At 47.9% G+C, this 26,230-nt stretch overlaps 1 long non-coding RNA gene across 1 annotated transcript; it reads left to right on the forward strand.

The window, feature by feature from the left end:
• The first annotated feature begins 17,322 nt into the window (after positions 1-17,322).
• Positions 17,323-18,251, forward strand: LOC109770927 (uncharacterized). The gene is made up of 3 exons (XR_005758935.2): positions 17,323-17,557; positions 17,810-18,004; positions 18,091-18,251. It is a non-coding gene; the product is annotated as an uncharacterized lncRNA (long non-coding RNA).
• Positions 18,252-26,230: the final 7,979 nt, after the last annotated feature.

Raw genomic sequence — 26,230 nt, forward strand, 5'->3', positions numbered from 1 at the left:
GGGCATGTCAGACAAGTTGGTTTTATATGTCGTACCGAATGTGATGACATCATCAAAGAATTTGTACTGTAGCTTGCTGTTCCCACTTGTCCACATAAGATTTTTTATTCTGCTTTCTTCATCGCCTTGGACTCGGTAGGTGAATTATGGGTCTTTCTGTTGTATCTCTTTGAACACAGCTAGGGTTTTGTTTACATCATCATCGGCCTGGTCTCGGCTTATTCGTCCACATAGATTACACGGCGATCTCTTTGTGAAAGGCACCCTCTGCGACGAACCGAAGAAGCTGCCAACTATGCTATAAACCTTGTTGAGGTGGATATTGTTCGCCCTAAGCTGCTTCACCAAATCTTTTGTGTACATGTCTATGTGCTTGTGAGATGGCCAATGAACTTTTTCACCGCAGTCAGAGATAATGAGGGTTGTGGCTTGACCGGTGTTCAGCAATGTATCATCCATTGTCTGCAGCTCTTAACAATCTGATCATCGCAGGGCACTCGCAACGGCAAGACCGGCTATTCTGTTGCTCTGGTTTCCCCTGCAAATTTGTTTTCAAGAATTTCAGTGCAAGAATTATGTAAGAAAATGTGAAAGATACTTTTTTTAAGGTCTTAAGTGCTGACCGAGCATCGACAAAGACAATCTCCTGCATACATTTTGTGCCCTCGACGTTCAAACGGCTCATGACATATCTTATACCAAATCCAAGCTCCCAAGAATACAAATTATAAAAATCGTACGCTTCTCCAAGGGAATCAAAACTCATCCCAATCTTTGGCTTCACTACATTGTCCGACGGTTTATCAGCATATCTCCGTATGGTTTCTTCTAACGAAGTAACTCTATCAGCACAGGGTGTTCTACCTGGAGGGACACGTCTAACTCTTAACCTAAAATTAAAGTTTATAGGGTTCCAGTTGCTTCTAATTATTTACAAGGTGAATTCCCTTCATTGCCGAAAAAACCCTCCCTCTCACGACCGCGTCGCCCCCGCGGGCGCCCGGCCGCGCGGCCCCCTCCTCCTCCTCCAGCCCCCCTCTCCCCTTCCTCCATGCCGCCGTCGCTGGCGCTCGCGGCCGGCCTGGCCCCGGGGACACTGGTGGCGGCGCCCCCTGACTTTCCTCTCCCGTTGGCTCTCCGGCGCGGGGCGGAGCTCCACCAGGGGGTTCTCCTAGGCGGCGGCGGCCTGGCTGGTGCCGGGGTTCCTCGACGCGGCATGGGCGGGCGGCTGGGCGGCGGTGCCGTCGTTGGCGGTGGGGTGGCGCAGCGGCGCTGCCTGGCGGCGGCGCACGGCCTGGCGGCGGCGCACGGCCCAGATCTGGGCCCTTCGGGCCCCATCTGGGCCTGGGCGGGCCGGCGGCGGGACGGGTCTGCGGCGTGACTCCCGAGAGGTGGGGGAATGGCGATGAACAGTGGGGTGCTGGCGGCGCCGATGCCAGCTTGCTGCAGCGTGGCCAGCGGGGCATAGCGGGCCTGGCCGGGCCAGGGGTGGCCTGGTATGCCCCGCTGCCGTGTCCGGATGGCTACCGCGACGGTGCCGGAGGCGCGGGCCTCTCGTACGACGGCGGTGGAGGTGGTTCCCTCCCGCTTGGCCTTGGTGCTGCTGCTCCCGTCGCTTGGATCTTCTCTCCGGTCTTCTTGGCCTCGTGGTGGTGCTCGCAGCGAGACGGGGTTGGTGGCGGCACAACCGTGATGGCGCATGGTGTTGGGCGGTGGTTTGGCTGGTCGACTCCGGTTGGCCGGTGTGGTTTGGCGTGCGGGAGAAATCCTTGCCGGTTCGTCCGGCTCCGATGCGGTGACACCGGCCGGCGGGTGCCACTATCCCTTCTTGGAGGGTGTCGGTAGTAGCTATCCCCCACCTCCCTCCGCGCCCGGGCAGCAGCGTCGTCGGCGTCGCATCCCTTCTTGGAGGTGCTGCTTAGTTCGCGGTAGATCGGAGCCTCGGGCTGTGGTGGTTTGTTTCCGGAGGGCGCCACAGTCGCGGGTCTTCAGCACTTTGTTGAGCTACCGCCGTTGGCATTTATTTCTTCTTCTTTTTCTTTGGGCTTGATGTGCTGCTCGCCCCAGCATTGCGATGTGAACAATGGTGGTTTGCTTTGAAATACAACTAGCAAAATGGCCCGTGCGTTGCAACGGGAGAAAAGAATACCACACGCTCTTAATTTACAAAAAGGTCTATAATCTGAGTACTTGTAGCTACAGCCCACACAAAGATGGTCTTTGTCTACAAAAGCGCAAGTTCAAGATTTTACATGTCTTCTACTTAAACATGGCTTGCATGTCGATTTAATACGTACAAAGAAACGAGCAAAGAAATGGGCAAGTGATCTTCAATTTCGTCTCCAATCCTGATTTTGCTGAGATGTTCATCCACAATCCGGATCAGTATCGATATAAAAGAAAGACAGATAATGTATTGTTGATTAAGATTGCACCCTAGATAGTTTTTTAATGGTTAACAAGTTAAATAACATTATTTTCAGATTCTATATATTTTTCTAATCAAATTCCATATATAACATGTTAAATTTGGAGTTACGGTTTAGAAGATATGGGTATTTTAAAAAACATTTGATATGTACTGCGGGTTTAAGGTCAGAAACATCAAGGGGTTTTCGATAAAATAGCATGACGGACTAAGAATACCTATTTCTTTTATTAGTAGGTATAGAAGCGGGGGAAACCCTTTTTCGGTAATTATTTAGAACATCGCCATGTGTGGCAAGTTTTTTCACTGATTGCAGTACATCAAATGGCATCATTTGCTCACAAGCGCTTTTTAGGCTAATCCCAAATATGGTTAACGACGAGAACTAGCGGACATTTTTAGATGACACTGGTATGAATGCCCCTCAAACCTATTTCGTCGTGTACATTGTTTTTTTCCGTACTAATTTGCACAAAAATTAAAATAGTGATTCAATTTATACCTTCTTGTCCATCCCGGCGCCTCTGGGTTCACCTTCCCGGTGGACTCGACAGACTGCATCGGCGACTGCTTCCTTTTGCCAGGGGATTTGTTTTGCTCATATGAGTCAACGAGGTGGCCAACCACAGCCGCGCACGAAGAGTCGGCGGGAGCCGGTGCTGAGCGGCGGACATCCATCAACACCAATGGATCTGGCAGCTCAACATCGGTAGTGACCTCTCTCAGGATCCAAGAATGGAACAGAATAACACGATGGTGAATGTACCTGTCGACTGGATCTAGCAGAAATTCCAGCCCGTTGTGCCGTAGTTCTACAGGCGTCGTCGCCATTGTTTCGCCTTCCGCCGGTTAGCTGCGGACGGTGGAGGCAAAGGGGAAAAGTGCTCAACACAGTACATGGGGGACCGTGATATTTTTAGGCTGCCCCACAATTCATCTACCTGCCAGCATTTACTGACCCCTTGACGGCGGGCTTACGTTTCTGATCCTTGGATCAGATTATCGTGACAGACCCGATCCACAGCTCGGCTCGTCAGCATAACGTCCATTTCAGAAAAGGAGACCACCAGCTGGCGTACATCACTGTTCCTCCCCGTATATTGCCAGGCGACGACATTTTCCTCCATCGGTATATGCTGTAATGGACCCACCAGCGCAAATCCCTATAGATGAACCTACGTCCAGGATAACATGTCCAAATGCCACCGCTTCCAAAGGCGAAGCTCTCGTCTTTGGCGACCAGCAAACGAAGGGCTAAAACCTGTAGTTTTGAAGCAAGGGATGAGCGCGAAAGCCGTTGCGCTTCCGTACACGTGCATACGTTTTTTTGCTGGAGCGGACACGGATTTCTCTCTAAAGGCGAAGAAAAAGAAATGGGCGAACACTCGGCCCAGCAGGCGAACATGCCGGCTCCGGCTCCGCGCACCGAAGCTATATTTCAACCTATATTTCCCTGAACATAATAACCCCAAGTCAGGAGTATGTGTGAGAGGGAAGAGACAACGATACACGGGTTCTGAATGTGTCCATATGCCAAACATTGTTGGACGTTGATCAACAAGGAGAGAGGGGATGACGTCTTCACCCCACCATGGCATATCTTGTCACAATCAGCACTCAAGAATTGGATGCTGGACTGGTTTGGGAGGGCATGTGAGGCGGACAAGAGTGTGATGATCATGATACTATATCATATGTGTAACGCCCCGAATCCGATGCGCCGGGTGTCTGCCAGTTATTCGCCGTCCTTGCCATCTCGTGTGCTTGCGTGTTGCACTTTGCCATGTCATCATCTGCATTTCTTCTGCATGTTTTTCAAAAACTTGCATCCGTTCGGGTTCCCCCGGTTCTCTCCGTTGTCCGTTCGGAGTCCAGACACACTCGCCGCACCTGTCGCCCCTCTCAGACCTTGTTTCGTGAGTGGGAGAAAAACGTTCTCGGAATGGGTCGAGATTTGCCGCGTGGCCTTGTTATATCACCGGTAGGCCGCCCGTCAAATTTCGTTCCATTTGGAGGTCGTTTGATGCCCCGACGGTTAACCGCGTAGCACGAAAGCCCTTTTGTCTTGCAGCCCAACACCCCTCCAAATCAGCCCACTAACCCAGCTAACACCCCCCCCATGCTCTCCGTCGTTGGATCACGATCGTGTGGGCGAAAACCGCACCTCATTTGGACTCTCCTAGCTCCATCTACCTATATACACTAGTAGAAAAAGGGGCTTTTGGCCCGGTTGGTAAGGCCCTTTAGTCCCGGTTTTTGAACAGGGACTAAAGGGTCGTTACTAATGCCTCTCCCCTTTAGTCCCGGTTCTTACACGAACCGGGACTAAAGGCCGTGGCCACGTGGAGCTCCACCTTACACCAACCGGGACTAAAGGAAATTTTATGATTTTTTTTGAATTTTTTTTAATTATTTTAACCTCTAATCTCTAATCACCACCCCTCATCACTGCTCAATTTATCCTCTAATCTCTAATCACCCCTCATCATTCCAAATCATCTAACTTTCCGGACGGTCACCCATCCTCTCACTACTCCAGCCTGAGCACGCTAAACTTCCGGGTTCTGTTCTCCCTCGTTTCCAAGTCTGCACTTGTTGTTTTCGTGACAATAATAAGTTGTCAATCCTATTAACCCTCAGGAATTTAGCTTGAGCATGAAGTGACACATTTCACTGTTTGAGTTTGAAACTATAGTTTTTAGAAAACAATAATTATTTAGTAACACTAATATTTCTTGAATAATTAGTTTGACCATTGTTTGACCACAGTTTGACCAGATTTGACCAAAATTCAAAAAAACTGAAATAATTATTTAGTAACACTAATATTCTAGAATAATTAGTTTGACCACATTTTTTCCAATTTTTTTTTGAAACTATATTTTTTTCTGTTACTAGTGGCGCACCTAGCAAATGGTGCGCCACTAGTAAGTTTGAAATTTTTTCGATTTTTTTCCACTCTAGATCTTAAAAGCCCCGTAACTTTTTTTCTGTTAGATTTTTGATGATTTTGAAAATGTTTAACGGGGTTCCCCCGGTTAAATTCGGACGTAACTATTCGAGTAGATGATTTTTTATATAAAAAACTTTCTAATCCGAGTTCGTATGCAAAAGTTATGCCCATTTTACAAATTCCAGAGAGATTTTGCAAATAAAGTCGAAATTCATATTTGTAAATTTTCCCAACAACTAGACCACATATCACATGGGAAACTTATTTTATTTTTCTGACATTTCCATCATTTTCTTTTGTTTTGTCTAAAACTGAAAAGGCGGTCCAAGGGGGTTGGTAGAGTTTGAAAATGGGACCTTTAGTACCGGTTCGTGCCATGAACCGGTACTAATGCCTCAAAGCCCATTAGTACCGGTTGGTGGCACCAACCGGGACTAAAGGTCTAACCTTAACCTTTAGTCCCGGTTGGTGCCACCAACCGATACTAATGGGCATCGCACCCTTTAGTCCCGGTTCGTGGCACCAACCGGGACTAAAGGGCCCAGGTGAACCGGGACTAATGCCTTAGCCGCACGAACCGGGACTAATGTGAATACTGCCCTGTGACCAAAGCCCTGTTTTCTACTAGTGATATATGTGCATCCCCCGAAATTTCGCGCAGTCGAAACCCTAGCCTCGCTCCTCTCGCCGCCGGGCATGTCCATCCCGCCGCCGGACATGTCCACCGCCTCCAGCCGCCGCCCGCGCCCAACCGGAGTGCGACACGTCGCCTCGCCAGCTCCCCCGCAGCCGCGCGGGCCCGCGAGCCCACGTCTGGCCCGCCCGGCCCGAACGCCGTCGCCGCTCCGCCCGAGCCGCCCGCCGCCCCGCCACCGGAGTTCCTCCCGCCGGCGACCCCGCGCCGCGCCGCCGCCGTCGAGCGCCCCGCGCCAGAGGCCGCCGACCTCCGCCGCGGCTCGACCGCGCGCCGCCCGCGCCTCTCCTCCGCCGCTCCGCCGTCGCCGGCTCCGCCACCGACCTCGTCGGCGCGCCCTTGCGCCGACTTCACCCCGCGCCGCCGACGCTGCCCCGGCGCCGCCCCGCGCCCGGCCGCCCTCCGCCGCCGCCGCGCCGGATCCGGCCGGACCAGCCCGTCCCCGACCCTCTCCGGTGAACCCCGCCGCCTCCGGTCGCCTGACCTCGCCGGAGCTCGTCGCCGGCCAGATCTGGACCAGATCCACCAGGCCCACGATCCAAACGGCCTCCCCGCGCCCGGATCTCTCCATCCCGGAACGAACCTGTCCAGTTTCGGAGGGTATATTTTCGTCTAAGTCCCTAAATTCATACATTATGGTGCCCACTTTTTGACATGCCATAACTTCATTTTGCTGCTCCGTTTCATGCATATAATATATCAAAATGTCATCATGAGATGCTCTTAATTTTGTTCCATTGTGTCATGTTCATTTGAGTACATATAGATGCCCAAATCATCGTTGCAAGAGTGCTATACGATGTTATCTGGTGTCTGTTAACAGAACTTGATGATTTGTCTTTTTCATTGCATTTTGTGTGTGCATCCTATTTGCATGATCTTTACATGTGTTTTGTACTACATCATGCCATCTTTACAGGAGTGCTTGTCTTGTATTTTTATGATATGTGTGGTGACTAGCACAAGCATGCAAAGTAGCCTCCATGATGTTGCTAATTTCTGTGACTTAGTCATTTCTGCTAAGTCTGGAGCTGTAACATTGTGATGCTATTTAAACCTGCTGTCACCATGAGTTCTATGCATAATCTGGAGATGTTCACTAAGGGTGTTTGGTTATACATGTTATGTTCTATCCATCAATGCCTTTGTTTACATTTATAGCCCGCTGTAGCTTGTTTTAATCTTGCTCTCAAATTGCTAAATAATGTTGCTGTCAGCCTGTTAACATGAAGTCCAGTATTGCCATGTGTTTTGCTAGTGATCCATGCACCCACTTGATCTTGCCATTCTTAGCTTCATAATTATGCCATCTTAGTGTTGGATGCCTTCACATGCCATTAAATGCTTTGTGATGAGTGATTTGAGCTCGCAAAGATGCCTTCATAATTCTGTTTATGCCATGCTCAGTTTTTCTGCTAAGTCTGAATCTGTCATATTACTTGCTATGTTTACATGGGTGCCATCATATCTCCTGTGCCTTTTTGGCTCGTGATTAGTAAGGGACTTTTTTTCTATGAAATTAGTAGATTCATGCCATGCCTTTGTTTGCTATGATCTGTTCCTGTAGCATGCTGTTTGATAGCTCTAAACTTTGCAACCTGATGTTATTTCTGCCATGTCGAGTGATTTCTGCCAAGTCTGTGAAACTGTTATTATTTGCAATCTTGCCATGTCCTTTTGAGCATGCTCTAGTGATTTCTAGAGATAGCTCAGTGTTCATGTTTTGTAATGCTTTACCTGTACATCACACCTATACCTTTTGTTTTCATGTTGGGGTGCTGTAGCATATTTTCATGATGCTTGCAATATGCCTAGTTGCAGTTTTGGACAGATTGTTGTTATATCTTGTTTGGAGTGTATGTGTTGCACCGTTGCTCCGTTTTGAGCATGCTCTATATGAAACTTGCTTAGAATTGCATGTAGCTTCATCTTATCATGTTGCATCCTTGTTTTGAGGTGTTTGCTTGATGTTTGGATGCATTTTGTAGCAATGCCATGTTTAACTTGTTGTGCTCATATCTTCTAGGCCGTAGCTCCGAACTAAATGAACTTTATATGTAACTTGACTAGAATTTCGTGTAGATTATTTTGGTGCATCTTAACTTGCTGTTTAACAACTTGAACATAAAGTTTATTCAGATCTGGACCAATTTTGAAATTTGCATATGAGGACTTACCGGAATTGTCATATGTTGTTTCCGGCCTCATTTAAACTTGCTTTGATGTGTTGTTCTTGTATGCATCATCTCTTGCCATGAGTAGATTCATGTAGCCTTGTCATGCATCATACTTGGTTGAGCATCATGTCTTGTTTATGTGTTGAGTGTTTACCGTGTTGTTTGCTTCTTTCCGGTTGTGCTCCTTCTCGTTAGTTCCTGTTTCGTTGCGATCATGAGGATTCGTTCGCCTTCGTGGCTTCATCTTCTTCATGGACTCGTTCTTCTTCCTAGCGGGATTTCAGGCAAGATGACCATAACCTTGGATCTCATTACTATCATTGCTATGCTAGCTGCTTCGTTCTATCGCTATGCTATGCTACCTATCACTTGCTCTTCAAGCCTCCCAAATTGCCATGAACCTCTAACCTTTGTCACCCTTCCTAGCAAAACATTGTTTGGCTATGTTACCGCTTTTGCTCAGCCCCTCTTATAGCATTGCTAGTTGCAGGTGAAGATGAAGAAGTTTGTTCCATGTTGGAACACGGATATCATGAATTTTGTTGGGATATCACAATATCTCTTATTTAATTAAAGCATCTATATACTTGGTAAAGGGTGGAAGGCCCGGCCTTATGCCTGGTGTTTTGTTCCACTCTTGCCGCCCTAGTTTCCGTCATACCGGTGTTATGTTTCTTGATTTTGCGTTCCTTACGCGGTTGGGTTTTATGGGAACCCCTTGACAGTTTGCTTTGAATAAAACTCCTCCAGCAAGGCCCAACCTTGGTTTTACCATTTGCCTACCTAAGCCTTTTTCCCTTGGGAGTCGCGCTCCCGAGGGTCATCTTTATTTTAACCCCCCCGGGCCAGTGCTCCTCTGAGTGTTGGTCCGAACTAGAGCCACTTGCAGCGCCACCTCGGGGAAACTTGAGGTCTGGTTTTAGTTGTACGTAGTGCTCATCCGATGTTGCCCTGAGAACGAGATATGTGCAGCTCCTATCGGGATTGTCGGCACATCGGGCGGTTTTGCTGGTCTTGTTTTACCATTGTCGAAATGTCTTGTAAACTGGGATTCCGAGACTGATCGGGTCTTCCCGGGAGAAGGAATATCCTTCGTTGACCGTGAGAGCTTATAATGGGCTAAGTTGGGACACCCCTGCAGGGTATAAACTTTCGAGAGCCGTGCCCGCGGTTATGTGGCAGATGAGAATTTGTTAATATCCGGTTGTAGAGAACTTGACACTTGACTTAATTAAAACGCATCAACCCCGTGTGTAATCGTGATGGTCTCTTTTCGGCAGAGTCCGGGAAGTGAACACGGTCTTTGGGTTATGTTATGCGTAAGTAGGAGTTCAGGATCACTTCTTGATCATTGCTAGCTTCACGACCGTTCCGTTGCTTCTCTTCTCGCTCTTATTTGCGTAAGTTAGCCACCATACTTTGCTTAGCCGCTGCTGCAACCTCACCACTTTACCCCTTCCTTACCCATTAAGCTTTGCTAGTCTTGATACCCATGGTAATGGGATTGCTGAGTCCTCGTGGCTCACAGATTACTACAACACCAGTTGCAGGTACAGGTTTTGCGATGATCATGACGCGAGAGCGATGTTACTTGTTTTGGAGTTTCTTCTTCTGCTTCTTCTTCGATCAGGGGATAGGTTCCAGGTCGGCAGCCTGGGCTAGCAGGGTGGATGTCGTTTGAGCTTCTGTTTGTGTTTCATCCGTAGTCGGATGTTGATCTTATGTATGATGTATTGATGTATTCTTGGGGCGTTTGTGCCTTTTGTAAGTTTCTCCCTCTATTATGTAAAGTTGATGTAATGATATCCACCTTGCAAAAGCGTTTCAATATGCGGGTCTATCCTTGGTGGGACCTTCGAGTTCCTCTCGGATAGGGTCACATATTGGGCGTGAGAATATGTGACTCGCAAGGAATGCTACAAGAGATGGAAAGCCCATTGAGGATGCCCGGTCTTTGGTCGAACGTATTTGGAGATTGCTAGAGGAGTGGTCTAATGCGCACACATCACCGGTCGCCGCACAGGGAGGGAAGCTGATGGAGAGTTGGCGACCTCCTGTCCAAGGATGGCTCAAGGTGAACAGTGACGGGGCCACGATGAAGGAGGATGGATCAGGAGGCGGTGGAGAAGTCGTACGCGACCATCATGGTGTGTTTGTGGGAGGAATGTGCCATTTTTTCGATCTATCGACGATCCAGAGCACGCGGAGCTGTTGGCCTGCCAGCGGGGTGTTCAGCTGGTGCTACAATTGGGAGGACGCAAAGTCATTCTAGAAACCGATAGCCAAGGCATGGTGCAAGCTTTGCCGACCAAGGAGCTGGACAGATCGCGGTATGGCCCTCTTGTCGAAGAGATCAACAAGGGCTTAGGAAGGACATCATTTTCACAAATGGTCTTGAGTTTGTAGATTTAAATGCAAAGCTGGCTTTGAGGTTAAGGATTTGCGTAAGCAAAACAACAGTTTCCTTGGTGGTGGTTTGACACTCAAAAAGGGCTTAGGGAGGACATCATTTTTGCAAGTACCTGAAAAATAGATGCTATTGCTACTATGAAGAAAAGTTTACTGACTCCTTTATTTGGAAAGCTACCCTTAAAGTTAAAGATCACTATATGGCTGGAAGAAAGGATCAATTCTAGCGCCTCGTGGCAAGAGTCTCTCCCCTCCCGTGTCGCTCCCGCGAGCGACCCGGAGGGGGAACCCTAGCCGCCGGCCCAGCGCCCCTCCCCTCCCCTTCTTCTCCCTCGCCGCCGCCGGCCCTCGCTGACGGGCAAAGCCCGTTCAGCTTTGGCGGCGGCGGGGCTTCTCTTCCCCCCTCGAGGTCGGCCGGCGCGGGACGGTGGCGTTGGGCGGCGGCGCTGCGTTAGCGAGGGGTGTAGCGGCTCGGTGGCTGGCGGTGGCGGCGGGGCCGGCGTCGGGCCCCGTGGTGAAGGGCCTCGCGGCGGTGGATCTGCGCGCTGCGCTTGGAGAGGTGGCGGCGGCCACCCGAGGCTGGATCTCCTGTTGCCCTGCGGCGGGTGGCAGGAGCGGATGCGGAAGGGCGCCGGCCTGGCCGCGCGGGCGGCGGGCCGGCGGCAAGCTCGAAGCTGGCTCCCGGGACCTCCCCGCGGTCTTCAGAGCGGATCTGGCGGATGGTGGTCCCCCCTCGCGCGCCTTCTTGCCTCGCCAACCCATGCCACCGACGGCCTCTGGCTCGCCGGATCTGGTTGCTGGGTGGGGTTGGGGGCGGTGGCTCTGGATTGGGGGAAACCCTTGGCCGTCTCTGCGGCCACGATGCCGGCGGCGCCCCGGGCGTCGCTCTCCTTCCTGAAGGCGGCATCGAGATCTGACACTGCCCTCTTCCTCCATGTTCCGGGTGAAAACCCCAAATCCCCGGATTGGGTGGCGACGGTGCTCGGGCGTCGTGTTTCTTCTTGAAGGCGCCACCTTGGAACTGTGGTGTGGTGGTCGGCGGTGTGGCGATGGCGGTGGACTACCGGATGTCAGTGGGCTCCCGCTTGGCTGCTTGCGGTGGATGTGTTCCTTGCCGACGGCCGTGTCGAAGTCTGGGGTGTCGCTTGCTCGGTGAGGTAGTTGTGCTCTCGCTCTCTCCTCGGCAGCCTACTGTTCCTATCCTTCCACTCGAGGTGAGTGGCTCTGCTTGTCGACGGCGTTCGGGGGTAGAGACGGATGGGGGTCCAATTTTGGTTGGCCTAATGGAGGTGATGGAGCACGGTCTTCCTCTATCGGCGGGCTGCTCCCTTGTCCTTGTCGCGTCGTCTGCATGATCCTATTCGCCGAGAGCCTCGATGCTCAAGCCAGCGCTTGGGCATTCGATGTTTGTTAGCGGCTCTTTTGGCATCTTGTATCTTTGCCGTTTTTCTGTTAGTTTGTTCCTCTTCTGTACTTGGATCGATGTAGTGGTGGTGTGCTTTATAATATAAAGCGGGGGAAAACCCTTTTTCTTAAGGATCAATTCTAGCAATATTTCCAGACTTTGGAAAGTTCCTATTGGAGATAACCTTCCTTTATATATCGAATCCCCTCAGTAGTTTAGTAGATGTAGTATGCAAGACAATATAGCTGATAAATGTTCCTCAATAAACGTTGCAACTAAGCCTGGCCAAGTAGTTTGGTCCCTTGGCTCCCAAAAGACTTTTACTACTAAATATGTTTATGGACATCTTGAAAGGAACCTTATTGGCTGTGATTTTAAATGGATTTGGAGAGCTAAAATCCCTTTTAAAATCCAGATATTTTTATGGCAATATTTTCAAGATGCTGACTAGGGACATTATGAAAAGGAGGAACTGGGTGGTAACCCAAAATGTTCCTTTTGCAATGAGAGAGAAACTTCTCAACACCTTTTTTTTCCTTTCTCCAGTTGCTAGAGTAGTTAGGCGTACACTATATTATGTATTTGGAACTAAGATTTGTCCTAATAACTTGTGGCAGTTCTTCTTTTGGTGTTACATGTTTTTTCCTGACGGTGTTAAGTTCTATAAGGTTGGGTTGGCTGCGATTTGCTGGGCGACATGGAATTGTCGTAACCGGACGACCTTTGAATTCAAGTACCCTAGAATGTCGTTTGAAGTTGTGTTTCTCTTATATATATATTGGGTAGGTTTGCTTAAGAAGGAAGACCAAGGTGAACTGAGCATGGTGCGATGATGCTTAGAGAGAATGCCACTAGAATAATGAGGATTGTGCGCATGGGGACTCTGCGACGAGTTGATTCCTTTGAAGTTGCTAGATGTTGTCTACACACACTTACTCCTCGAGCCCTCGTTTTGGTTATTGATACTTATTCTTATCTGCTTTCGCGTGCGAGCCGAACTATTTGCTCCTGCCTGAGCTTTGAACTACTGGTAGGATAGTGTTTTGTGGCGTCGTCGGGATTTCGTCCTGTACTGGGTGTTCCGATTGCGAGCATCTGAAGTGTATTTTCCGACGATACTTTAAACTTCCTTTTTTCCTTTCCCGTCTTCTGAACATCTTTTGGAAGGGCGTTGTATTTCCGTTGCTCATTTAATGGAAAAGGGTTAAAGCCCGCTTAAAAAAAGATGGGCTTGCCGTCGATGAGCGCTGACGATGAAACTCTAGCGGTCTCTCCGTCGACGGCCGCGGAGGAAGTCCTCACATAGAAAATAATCCTTCTTGAAAATTGGTCAAGACATATGCAGGCTGATGGTAGCAAGGAGTATGGCAAAAGTCATATTATGCTCGCGAGCTCACTTGAGCTTGTGATGAACAGTAAAATTGCAAGAAAAGAAAACAAATTTTGAAATTTTTGTGTGGTGAACTTTGACAAATGTTTTCTGTGCTTGCAAAATTTCATCGTGAAAAAAAAAATTGATGCTCCAAAAGTGTTATTTTCAAAAGCGTTTTAAAGTGCTGATCTTTTTCCACGACTTCCACGAATGTCATTTTCCAATGAAATTTTGTGAGCACTCGAAATGTTTGTCCCAAAATAACAGTGTCAACTTTGTAGTTATTTTGGAACGGAGGGAGTAGTTTATAAAAAAAACTGGATTTTACTGCTCACCCAAGCTCATCTGAGCTTGAGCACAAAAACAGCACGTCCGGAGTATGGTAATTATTTCCACTTCTCCCCTTAAAAAGTGAGAGGTCACTTGGGACAAGCTAGGCAAAGATCTTCAACATGCACCTGCTGGCCCAAATCCATTTGAACAGCTTGTTTGCCACACATAGAAGAGAAGGCTCCTGATTTCCAAATGCATCGCATCGCACATTTTTCTCTGTTAGGTGCAGTTGGGCCTGCTGAAGGTGGTGGCTAATATTTCTAACTTATGTTCATACCACTGTCATTTTTTGATAGAGAAACGGCACAAAAAAGAGAGGACATGTTGGTAAGAATCAGCTTATTACATTTAAAAGGAATCAACTTTCGTTACCAGGTAATTTTAGTAATTAAAGAACAAACTTCCCTCCAATTGGACGCGGAGTTTTGGTGCTCGGGCTCACCTGCTCCCTAAATCTCTCTCGTTGGTTCTCGTATGGGGATTCGCATAATGTGGCCTGACAAGTCTGCGATGGTACGTTTGTAAATCGTTATACAGCGCAGCAGGGTAGCTAACAGTGCGCGTACGTGGGCCAGAATCGTATGCGTGGACGTCCGCCCCGAGCGCGAGTCTGGCTGGTCCGTGGACCAGATCGTTTACTTTTAGGCCGAGCCGTGGAACAGATGTTAGGTACAGAGCCGTCTTCGATCAATAGCTAGACGGCGACCGACTGTTCGTGGTGCCGCTTCAATGGATAAGCAGAGGTCGTCCCCTGGGTGGGACCGCGCTGAACCCACAAACCCTTGCCCTCGGTGGTCCTCGAAACAAAGCCGCCGCCGCCGCCGCGAGCAGCTATACTCCATCCCCACTGCCGTTCAAGTCTATGGCGGCTGAAGCTAACCAACAATGGAAGATAATGGCCTTGAGTTCCTTCTCGACGCGATCGACAGGTAAGGGAACCCTTCCCAAATTGGAGATCTATGTATTTTTCCAGTTGCACTGGACATGGGTCAACGGCTGACAAATTGTGCGCCTCGACATGGCCATGCCTTTGCAGATTTCCCCTCCGTGAAGAATTCGCGAACATCCTAGACCACCGAGATCCGGTTCCTCTGGCGGTTCTCTCGTGGAATTGTGCGACAAGCGTTGAGCCGGCTGACTCAAACGTTGGGTCCGGATGCGGGCAGCGAGTTGGCGGCGTTAGCTAGGTGTGGGAAGAGGGCGGCGGGCGGCGACGCCGCGAGGCGTCTCCGACGAGGTCCGAACAGTTGACAGAGGGTGAATCCGGAGGCGCCAGGATGAACAATAAGTTGCGGTCTGAAACCATTGCCATGCATCTAATATGTTTTTTTGTTGATTGCTAGTCCGTTTGTCGAACTACATACTTTAATTGGCCGCCATGATCTCTGTGATGGAAAAGAACACTAGTTTTTGTTTGAGAACAAACAAAAATCACAGTTATGCTGAATTTTAGAAGCTGACAGAAGAGTAGTTACTGAAGTTGCACGTGTCAAATAGGTACATGCATGATTCAGTAATCCTAACGAAATCAGAACTGGGAACGCAAAATGTAGAACCCTGAGAAGTCAAGTTGTGGTTGAGAAAAAAGAGTATGAGGCATGATTTTGTATTCCATGGCAAACCATCCATACATAAAATTGTCTTCCGTATTTACCCCACGTTTGCTTTGGGTACATGTCAACTTCTGAATGTGTTGAAAATATCTTTCTTCCAATAATGCAAGCATCCCATCATGCCAAATGTATTTTGCATCTGATATCCGACCCTCATTCCGTCTGCTTAGCTTAATAATTATGCGAAGTATGCCTTCTGCGCCTCCTCCCCTGTTCCCTCGTGTTGAAACTGACCAATGTTGTCTTTCTATGGAAATACAGGTTGCGTCTAGGGAGCGTGCTGCCAGACAGAACCCATTTCCTTCAAGAATGAGTGCCCTTGAGTAGTCAATTCACAAGTATGCGGAGAAACCGACAAAAATGTGTGGTTTGTCCTGAACTAGGACTAAGTTTCGATTCAATTTGAGGCGTACAATTTATACAATTTGTATTCGTGGCAGATTGGCTTTGGGATAAGATATGGGAAAAGCAGATTGAACGCAGAGAGGACCAAATCAATGCAGGAGATTGTCTGCGTCTGCTCGGTAAATTCTTAAAGCCGCTTGTTCAAGTATATGAACTCAAAAAGAATAGTTGAATGTGTCACTAACAAAGCGTTTCTACTTTTTTTGGAAAACAAGGAAGCCAGAGGCTGAGAATAGCAGGTTGTGTAGATGCGAGTGACCTGCTTTGAGGATGTACATTTCTGAAAACCGTGTTTTGCTGTCACAGTTCATGGATGTACTTCACTTAGAGGAGATTCCTGTTAAGCATATTGTCAAGCGATGGACCAAGGACGTGAAGAACATTCAGTTAACTTGTCTTTCACGTGCAGACATTCGACGCTATATATGAAAGCTATGGATGTCATGATGATGGGGGATGCGAGTGCAGAGTCATTCGAGCACATGTTAGCTAGTCTGAATGATTGTTGGTTACTAGTGCACCGTTAGCAGAGAAGAGAGATTGTTTGGCTTTTGAGGACCGATTGGCAAAGGTCTTGCAGTCCCGGATAAGCAGAGGGGTTGGAAGGCCGACAGATACTAGAGAAGGCACCTTACGAGGGTCTGAGCAAATGGACAAAGTTCTGCAGCTTCTGCCGGCGCGAGGGACACAAGTGAACAACCTGCCCTGGGATGCACCGAAGAAGCCGTGCAAACCCTGGAAAATGCAAGAACTATGGTATGGTAGGCCATCACTGGAACATATGTACCAGGCCACTGGGAATTGCTGAAAAAATGGGATGTGATATTTAAGTTTGTACTCTGTTCTTAGTTGCTGAAGATTTTCTAGTGTGTTCTAGTGAGCAGTGCTCCATGCTTGTTCCTCCATTTTCGAGGTGGCAAAAAGACTGAATCAGATAATAAAACGATGATCTTGTTTGTCAGAACTGTTTCTGGTTCACTGGTTGTTAAAATGTTTGTTCTATTGGCTTTAGTGTGGCCGAGGGTGAGGGTGTTGGTATACCTGAATCTCAGTTTTGCAAACCTGCTAGTATTGCGTCCCATGGTTTGATATATTTATGAGGCGCTGGTCATGGTGGCCGTTATTGAGTCCATGGGATGACACGGCTCAGACTGGCTCGGAAAATTGGGTGAGCCATGGTCGGGTTACCTGTTCCGCGTCTACAGGGCGCGCTGCCGTCAAATTTAATACGCCTGCGACATGGCTTTTATTTAGTACTATACCTGAGAAATACAGAGATAGAATACCACTGGCGGCACAGATCCCCATGCTGCTGGACGATGCTGATTTAGGGTTCATCTGAGCCCGAGCTCAGAAATGAATATCCGCCTCCAATCTATATTAATTGATGAACCCAGTTAATACTCCTTTTTTTAGTCGATGCTCCTTTGTACTAAAGTTGTACTCCCTCTGTTCCGAAATGTAAGTCGTTAAAGCGATTCACGTGCAATTTTTTTAACGTAACGAAAATTTTCTACTTTCCAAGAATGCCCTCCCACTGCTGACCGCTCCACTCGCTCCCTCTCTCGTTCCACTCTCGCCTCCCCTCTCACCCGCCTCCCCCAGATCTGCTCCTCTCGCCCGTCTCTCCTCTCCTCCCGTCGTCGCCGGCCTCTCCTTTCCTCCCGTCGTCGCTGGCCTCTCCTTTCCTCCCTGTCGTTGCCAGCTTCCTCCCACTGCGCCACCCCGTTTTCTCCCACGGCGGGCGCCAGAAATCCAGCAACCCGAGGTCAAAAGACTGATTTTTTAGCGTTCTAGAAGTCAATTCTAATTGATCAATAAAAATACAATTCATTGGAATTCCTTTATTGCTAATTGCCCAAAGTGAGAAGCAAAAATGTTCTGATAAAGACGTTCTTCAGTAATATCATCACGACTTTCGACAAATCCACCACTTACTTGTTGGTTGGTGTTCCATTCTGTCAATTCTAGTTTTTGTTATGATGATCCCATCGATAGTAGTATTGATTTCTATAAACAGATTGAAAGTAGGTTTGCGACGAGCTTCTGGGTGGCGGAGGCGCTGGGTCTGCGTGCGCCGACGCTGGATCTGCGTGCCCCGACGCCGGTGTGGACGTGGCGGCGGATGTGGAGCAGTGGACGTGCTGCGACGCTGGATGTGGAGCAGCGGGGCGACAGCGGAGCGCCTACTCACGGGGTGCTGCTGAACCTCAAGGTAAGGAATCAATCCCTCTCTCCCGGCTGCTTCCTCTCGCCATGGCTTGGCGTCTCACGGGGGTTAATGCGTGTGCGGTGGTGCAGAAGATTGAGGACGGTGACGATGTGGAGGTGGAGGAGGCGTCGGCAGAGGTGGTGATGACGGATGAGGGGTCGGTCCAGGTTGCCAGGAAGTGGTATGTGGGCTTTTCCTAGCTGCAGATGTGATTTTGTTAGGGAAGTGGAGGATTTTGTTCTTCCTATGATCTGGCCCTGATGTTTAAATCGGCTGATGAGACTAAGCTTGTTGATTTCGTGCCTGGCGATTCGTCGAAGCAGTTTAGCATCAGCGCTAACTTGGATCCGAAATAGGAAAGCGCGCTCACCGAGTTCATCCGTGAGAATCGGGACATCTTTGCGTGGAAGCCTTCTGACATGCCAGGTGTACCGAGAGAACTCGCTGAGCACACTCTCAATGTTGATCCCAAGTATAAACCGGTCAAGCAATTTCTTCGCCGGTTCAATGAAGAAAGACGCAAGGCTATCGGGGAAGAAGTTGCCAGGCTCTTGGCGGCTGGGTTTATCATCGAAGTATTTCATCCTGAGTGGCTGGCTAATCCGGTGCTGGTGCTCAAGAAGAACGGCACTTGGCGTATGTGTGTGGATTACACAGATCTCAATAAAGCCTGTCCAGCAGATCCTTTTGCCCTCCCTCGTATTGATCAAATCATTGATGCTATGGCGGGTTGCGAGCGTTTGAGCTTTCTAGATGCGTATTCTGGTTACCATCAGATCAAAATGGCAGTTAAGGACCAGGAGAAGACAGCCTTCATAACTCCTTTTGGAGCCTTCTGTTACGTGTCTATGCCCTTTGGGCTCAAGAGTGCCCAGGCGACCTATCAGCTGTGTGTGCAGAATTGTCTTCATGATCAGATCGGCCGCAATGTTCATGCATATGTAGATGATATTGTGGTGAAATCAAGGAGGAAGGAGACATTGATTGATGACTTGAAGGAGACCTTTGATAACCTGCGGGTTTATAAAATGATGCTTAATCCGGCCAAGTGCGTTTTTGGTGTACCGGCAGGCAAGCTCTTGGGCTTTTTGGTGTCTAACAGGGGCATTGAAGCTAATCCGGAAAAGATCAAAGCCATTACTTCTTTGGGCAAACCGAAGTGTATCAATGATGTTCAACGCCTGGCAGGCCGGATTGCCGCATTGAGCCGGTTTATCAGTCGCCTTGGCGAGAAGGCCATCCCTTTGTATCAGATGCTGAAGAAAACGGATAACTTCGTGTGGAGTGACGCCGCTAATGAAGCATTTGAGGATTTAAAGCGGCAGCTGGCTAATCCACCGGTTCTCGCTGGTCTGGTTGACAAAGAGCCATTGTTGCTATATGTGGCAGCTAACGCCCGGGCTGTTAGCGTGGCTATTGTGGTGGAGCGCAAGGAGGCCGGAAAGGAATATCCGGTTCAACGACCGGTTTACTATATCAGTGAGGTACTTATTGAGTCCAAGCAGAGGTACCCGCATTGGCAGAAGCTGGTGTATGGAGTTTTCATGGCAAGCCGGAAGCTTAAGCAATATTTCCAAGGTCATCCCATCACGGTGGTCAGCTCTGCTCCTTTGGGGGATATAATTCAGAACAGGGAAGCAACTGGCCGGATTGCTAAGTGGGCTATCGAGCTCGGGCCTCACGGGTTGAAGTACATACCCCGAACGGCGATCAAATCTCAGGCACTTGTGTATTTCATCAATGATTGGACAGAACTACAAGCGCCAGAAGAGAAGCCGGATCATACTTATTGGACTATTCATTTTGATGGGTCCAGGCAATTGGAGGGCTCAGGGGCTGGAGTCGTATTAACTTCCCCACGAGGTGATAAGTTTTTTTATGTTCTCCGTTTAATGTTCCCTTACACTAACAATGCAGCTGAATATGAGGCATTACTCCATGGTCATCGGATGGCTAAGGAGATGAACCTAAGCCGAGTTAAGTGCTTCGGTGACTCGGACCTGGTGGCTCAACAAGTGTCCAGCACTTGGGACTCCAAGGACCCACTCATGGCGGCATATCGTCGTGAGGTGGATATTGTTGCAGGTCACTTCAAAGGTTATCAGGTGGATCATGTGGACCGGCGGAAGAACGAAGCGGCGGACGCTTTAAGCCGCTTGGGTTCCCAATGTAAACCGGTTCCACCTAATGTCTTCCTGGATGTGTTGCATAATCCGCCCGTCAAGCTCCCTGGTGAAGAGGATTTGGCTATTCCTGATCCAGAAGCTCAGTTGGTGGCGGCTCTTCATGTTATTCCGGATTGGACGGTTCCATATTTGGCGTATATGAACCGGGGCGAGTTACCAGAGGATGAAACTTTGGCCAGGCAGATAATCCGGCGGTCCAAGTCCATGACTATTATCAATGGAGAGTTACATCATTGCAGTGTGACAGGGGCGTTTCAATGTTGTGTGTCTCCTGAAGAAGGCCGTGAAATTTTGCATGAGATCCACGAAGGAGATTGTGGTCACCACGCCGGTTCAAAGTCTCTGGTGGCCAAGGCGTTTCGTCATGGTTTTTATTGGTTAACAGCTCATGCCGATGCCGAGGACTTGGTCAAAAGGTGTGATGGATGTCAAAAATTCTCACGACATGCTCATGTACCGGCTCAAGAATTGAGGATGATTCCAATCACTTGGCCGTTTGCAACTTGGGGGCTGGATATGGTTGGGCCCTTCAAGAGATCCAAGGACAAGAAGACCCACCTTTTGGTGGCGGTTGATAAGTTCACGAAGTGGGTGGAGGCAGAGCCAGTCAGTAAGTGTGATGCAGCTACGGCGGTTCAATTCATCAAAAAGGTGATCTTCCGGTTTGGCTTTCCACACAGCATTATAAGAGACAATGGTACCAATCTGTCAAAGGGTGCCATGAAGGAGTTCTGTCAACGTGAGCACATCCGGCTTGACGTATCATCAGTTGCTCACCCCCAGTCCAATGGTCAAGCGGAGAGGGCCAATCAAGAGATCTTGAGAGGCATCAAACCCCGGCTTATGGTTCCTTTGCAACGGACGCCGGGTTGTTGGGTTGAGGAGTTACCTTCTGTGTTATGGAGCATCAATACCACACCCAACAGATCGACAGGGTACACACCGTTCTTCATGGTTTATGGAGCGGAAGCGGTTCTTCCTAGTGACATCCGTCATGACTCACCCCGTGTAGCGGCATATGTCGAAGCTGACAATGAGAAGGCACGGCAGGAAGCTCTTGACCTGTTAGATGAGGAGCGTGACATGGCACCAGCCCGTTCGGCGATTTATCAGCAAGATCTGCGTCGTTATCACAGCCGCCGGGTTAGAACCAGAACCTTTCAAGAAGGCGATTTGGTGCTTCGACTCATCCAGGATCAGACGGATATGCACAAGCTATCCCCCCCCTTGGGAAGGACCCTTTGTGGTCAGCAAGAATCTGCACAACGGGTCATACTACCTAATCGATGTTTGAGAGCGCAAAGACTCACGTAAATCGGAGGAGGAGACCAACCGGCCGTGAAATATTGCTCATCTTCGGCCCTACTATACTTGAGCCATAGGCTCTGCTTATGTACATATTATGACAATGTATATATTATGATCAATATAATAAACTGGAACCTCAGCTAAAGCGGGGTATCTGTGTTTTTCTTACATCATGTGTGGTTACATGGAGCTTCTATTTATAACGCGGCGTCCAGTTTACCCCTTGATTCAGCTTATCAAAGCTTTATACAATATCACTTGGGGCTTGGTCGTATCCGAACCATAGCTACACCTCTTGATCGGCGCAATGCCACAACATCACTTGGGGGCTTGGTCGTATCTAAACCATAGTCACACCTCTTGATCGGCTCAAAGCCAAATCAATTCGGGGCCAAATAGAGTGTTATAAAACAACAACTCAAACATAGGCACCCATTGAGCACAACTCAAAATGTTACTTGGGGATCCTTTGCTGTCGAAATGAACAAAGAATCGACACTTGTAATAGGCTATCAAGCCATGGCTTGGAAGCCTGGTGTATACACCTAAAAGCCCGGGTTAGCCAGCCTCTTTAAGTAAGTCACTCCGCCCAGGTAAACCTGGTACGACCCATCAAACTTTGCCAAGTTACTCTAATAAGACCCTGAACTTGTCAAGTTAAAATGATGTTTGGTTAAGGATTGAGGACCATCTTAAAAGGCTTTGCAAAAATGGTTTAACTCAGTGGCCTGGCAGCCCATGGAAAGCCTCGACTACAAGGGTTTTTATTTGCTTTTTGCTAAGTTTTTCTCTCTTTTGACAAGATTTGTGATGTTTTTAAACCGGTGTTCATCAACCCGGTTAGGCTGTCAACTCCAAGTTGTCAGTACATGATCAAAGTATAATCCGGAGACTATCAGCCCGGTCTGGTTTCGACTAAAAGTCACCAGTATTGAATAAACCGGTGTTTATCACAACCAGGAACGGTTTTATTGTAAACTGGCATCATATAACAGGAGTTACTGATGCTCCGGATTAGGGTTGTTACCCTCACTACAAAGTTGGTCAGCCAACATTATGACTCAAGGTCACATGTATCACGTATTTCCATATTTGTTTATATTTTTATAACTTTGGCTATAAACCTTGGTTATATATATATTTGGGCATTATGACCCGCCCAGTGGTAAGCCACTAGGGCGCTTTAAGCTTTTTATCTGTAGGGATAGCTTGAGTAAATTGCTATGGATTATGAACATCATATCTTAAGCATGGCGGATTAGCAAGCATCAGTTGCAGATAAATATGCACGAAGGCATAACAGACCAAGTGTTTTTAACTAGCCTATTACAAGGCGTTTCAGTGCCCAAAAGGATAAGTGTTTTCTCAAATACGTGTTGCAGCACGTGGAAGATTAAACCGGCCTCCGGATTATGATTGGTCACCAGCTTGACCTGACGACTGCGGATCATCTTGCACCGGTTCATCCTCTTCGTCTCTACCCAGCGGCTGGAAGTCAATAGTTGTCCAGTCGATCCCAGTTAACGCTTGGAACACAGCTTCGTCGCTTATAAGGGTGGACGGTTCAATATCAGGGGCATAAGTGTGCTTACGGATTGGACGGATCAGGTTTTGAGCCTCAGGAGTCGGTGCAGCAACCCGTTTGTTATTGGTGTCATAACTCGCCCGGTAAAATGACAGACCAGCTTCTTCAGCAAGTTGACAAGCCAGTGGACGAACTTCCCGGTTTATGGCGCGGAGATCATCATTGCAAAATTCTGATCCGTCTTCTTTTAAGCTTGGGTAGCCTTTAATGATGTCTGCCGGATCAAGATCAGGCACCCATGCTTTTGCCCGGGTTAGTGCAGTCAAAGCGCCAGCCCTTGCAGCAGATCTCTTTAGCTCTTCGACCCGGGCAGGCAACATAGATAGCCTGGCTAAGGTATCCTTGATTAACGTCGGGGGCGGTTATTGTGAGAAGCGGTGCAGATGATTCGTTGCGCGCCGGTATACAATTGCTCTATCAGCGTGTAGGCGGCCTTCAGCTTCTTCTGTACATCAGAGCCCAGATGACTAATGCGAGTTCCTACATCATTACAAATGTCAGTAAACCGGCAACACATGGGAAGATATGTTGAAAGTATAAAGCAAGGATGCTTACCGAACACAGCAGCAGTCATGGCATGTATCTGCCGCTTTATGCCAATCAGTTCATCTACCACCGGTTTAAGAGCTCCTTCTGCGTCCTCGGCTCTTTTCTGCAAAGCGGATTTTTCCGTGTTCCAATCCGCACACTCTTTGTTGAAATCCTCCTTTAGCTTTTCCATAGCGGATAAAGCGCTAGTCAGTTCATCCTTTGCCTTGGAGGTTTCAGCTTGCTGGGATTTGATATTCTCTTTCAGATCAGCGGTTTGAGTTTCCTTTTTGCTCAGTTCAGCCTATAACAGATAGACGTATAATGAGTTGATGCTACATGATTGAAGTACCAAGCACATAACAAGTTATGCACTTGATACTTGGGGGCTAATGCATATTTGCTTGTTCTCAGAAATTTCTACAAAGTCCCAAGCATAATACAAGTATTACTCTTGGCACTTGGGGGCTAATGTATGTTTGCTCCAAGTTCTGATCTGGGCAATCTGTTAAAAGTCCCGGTTCATCTTTATAAAGCTAAACCAGCCCTTGGGGGCTACACCAGTGAAAAAAGATGCAGTGTTGCAAACATAAAGTGATTACTAAGTCCCGGTTCAGATTGGTATCATAAATCGTCACTTGGGGGATACTGGAGTTGATAAGTTGCAATTGGACGTAAGAGAGAAACAGTTATGTAGTTACCTCATATCGCTCCTTCATCAAGTTTACCAAACCAGCTTCATAGTCACGGCTGGTATACAGACGGTTCAAGAAGCCAGAGTGAATGTCTTGAGCATTGAGATGGGCGTAGCTTGATAAATCGGCATTCCATCACTAGTAGAAAAAGGACCTAATGTGAGACACATTAGTCCCGGTTTGATTTTGGCCCAGTACTAATGGTACCATTAGTGTCGGTTCGAGCGGCTATGCATTAATGCCGGTTCGTGTTGAACCTTTAGTACCGGTTCGTGCCACAAACCGGTACTAAAGGGGTGGTGGCAGACTGGCGTCAGGCCGGGGCCCCACGATCACCTTTAGTACCGGTTCGTGGCACAAACCGGTACTAAAGGTTCGTGCCATGAACTGGGACTAAAGGGGTCTGACCTATAGTCCCGGTTGGAGACACAAACCGGGACTATGGGGCAATTTTCAAACTCTAGCCCCCCTGTGTATCGCCATTTCAGTTTTGAAAAAATCAAAAGAAAATGATAAAAACTTCAAAAAATAAAATCCTTCGAGAGGTAGTTATATTACTACATCTACTAGTTAGGAAAATTTGAAAACTTCAATTTGGACATGTTTTGCAAAAAGTGCAGGGAAAATGTAAAACGGCTATAACTTTTGCATACGATGTCAGAAAAAAATGTATAATATATCAAAAAATTCAGCACGAAAATCCGCATATGATTTTGATAGCCTACGGCCTGTTTGTAATTTTTAGAATCCTCAAATTCCAAAAGGAAAAAAGATATGCTCAAATTTCAGTTTTTTTGGCTAAATCTGGTCAAACTATGGTCAAACTACTTATTCAAGAAGTATTAATGTTACTACATAATTATTCAAGAATATTAGTGTAACTAAATAATTATTTCAATTTTTTGAATTTTGGTCAAACTATGGTCAAACTGTGGTCAAACTATGGTCAAACTGTGGTCAAACTTATTGAAAAAATATTAGTGTTACTAAATAATAATTGTTTTTTAGAATAATAGTTTCAAACTCAAACGGTGAAACATGTGACCTAATGCTCAAGCTAAACTGCTGAGGGTTAATAGGATTGTCAGCTTACATTTGTCAGGAAAACAACAAGTGTAGACTTGGAAAGTAGAGGGAATAGAACTCCGAAGTTAAGCGTGCTCAGGCTGGGGGAGTGAGAGGATGGGTGACCGGCCGGGAAGTTAGATGATTTTGAATGAGTGATCAACACTTGAGTAGTTAAGAGGGGTGATTAGAGACTAAATCATCAAATAATTCAGAAAATCGAAAATTGAAAAAAAATTCAAATTTTTTTTCCAAAATTTTCAGAAACAAATTTCAAAAAAAAACCTTTAGTACCGGTTGGTAACACAAACCGGTACGTGCAAGCTCACGCCACGTGGTGGGCCTTTAGTGGCGGTTCGTGCCGAACCGGTACTAAAGGGGGGGGCTTTAGTCTCCACTCTTTAGTGCCGGTTGCAGAACCGGCACTAAAGGCCCTTACGAACCGGTGATAAAGCTTCGTTTTCTACTAGTGCATTTGCCTTTGCCGATAGCAGAGAGCTCATCTTTGGCAGTATGCTTTGACAAAGCGACAGGATTGCTAGGAGTGGTGTGGCCAGTGCCAGTAATCATAATATCATCATCTTTGTCATTAGCAGCCTTTACTGGAGTTGGCGGTTTGTCAGTATCTTTAACTGGACTGACCGGTTTGTCATCAGTTCGGACAGGACTGGTTGGCTGGTCAGCACGGCTTGTGGTGTCAACTTCCACCTGTTCAGCAAAGAAGTCATGGTCTTGAGGCGGTGGGTCATTAAGCATGGCGTCAGCATCGGTCTCTCCAGGATCGGCAGTCTTTTCCGGTTCAACAGCCACGTTATCATCAGCCGGTTTATTCAACCGAGCCTTCTTGCTGGGTCTAGGCTTG

The sequence above is a fragment of the Aegilops tauschii genome, chromosome 6 (genome assembly GCF_002575655.3).
Source record: "Aegilops tauschii subsp. strangulata cultivar AL8/78 chromosome 6, Aet v6.0, whole genome shotgun sequence".
NCBI classification, from domain to species: Eukaryota; Viridiplantae; Streptophyta; class Magnoliopsida; order Poales; family Poaceae; genus Aegilops; species Aegilops tauschii.